We start from the raw sequence: 1397 nt of genomic DNA on the forward strand, positions 1-1397 counted from the left end.
GTTTTCTTCTAGGGTTTTTATGGTTTTAGGTCTAACATTTAAGTCTCTAATCCATCTTGAATTAATTTTCGTATAAGGAGTAAGGAAAGGATCCAATTTCAGCTTTCTACTTATGGCTAGCCAATTTTCCCTGCACCGTTTGTTAAATAGGGAATCCTTTCCCTATTTCTTGTTTTCCTCAGGTTTGTCAAAGATCAGATGGCTGTAGATGTGTGGTATTATTTCTGAGGGCTCTGTTCTGTTCCATTGGTCTATATCTCTGTTTTGGTACCAGTACCATGCTGTTTTGGTTACTGTAGCCTTGTAGTATAGTTTGAAGTCAGGTAGCGTGTTGCCTCCAGCTTTGTTCTTTTTGCTTAGGATTGTCTTGGCAATGTGGGGTCTTTTTTGGTTCCATATGAACTTTAAAGCAGTTTTTTCCAATTCTGTGAAGAAACTCATTGGTAGCTTAATGGGGATGGCATTGAATCTATAAATAACCTTGGGCAGTATGGCCATTTTCACAGTATTGATTCTTCCTATCTATGAGCATGGTATGTTCTTCCATTTGTTTGTGTCCTCTTTTACTTCACTGAACAGTGGTTTGTAGTTCTCCTTGAAGAGGTCGTTTACATCCTTATAAGTTGGATACCTAGGTATTTTATTCTCTTTGAAGCTATTGTGAATGGGAGTTCATTCATGATTTGGCACTCTGTTTGTCTGTTACTGGTGTATAAGAATGCTTGTGATTTTTGCACATTGATTTTGTATCCTGAGACTTTGCTGAAGTTGCTTATCAGCTTAAGGAGATTTTGTGCTGAGATGATGGGGTTTTCTAAATATACAATCATGTCATCTGCAAACAGGGACAATTTGACTTCTTCTTTTCCTAACTGAATACCCTTGATTTCTTTCTCTTGCCTGATAGCCCTAGCCAGAACTTCCAACACTATGTTGAATAGGAGTGGTGAGAGAGGGCATCCCTGTCTTGTGCCAGTTTTCAAAGGGAATCCTTCCAGTTTTTGCCCATTCAGTATGATATTGGCTGTGGGTTTGTCATAAATAGCTCTTATTATCTTGAGATAATACGTTCCATCAATACCGAATTTATTGAGAGTTTTTAGCATGAAGTGCTGTTGAATTTTGTCAAAGGCCTTTTCTGCATCTATTGAGATAATCATGTGGTTTTTGTCTTTGGTTCTGTTTATATGCTGGATTACGTTTATTGATTTGCGTATGTTGAACCAGCCTTGCATCCCAGGGATGAAGCCCACTTGATCATGGTGAATAAGCTTTTTGTTGTGCTCCTGGATTTGGTTTGTCAGTATTTTGTTGAGGATTTTTGCATCAATGTTCATCAGGTATACTGGTCTAAAATTCTCTTTTTTTGTTGTTTCTCTGCCAGGCTCTGGTATCAG

The sequence above is a fragment of the Macaca thibetana genome, chromosome 3 (genome assembly GCF_024542745.1).
Source record: "Macaca thibetana thibetana isolate TM-01 chromosome 3, ASM2454274v1, whole genome shotgun sequence".
NCBI lineage: Eukaryota > Metazoa > Chordata > Mammalia > Primates > Cercopithecidae > Macaca > Macaca thibetana.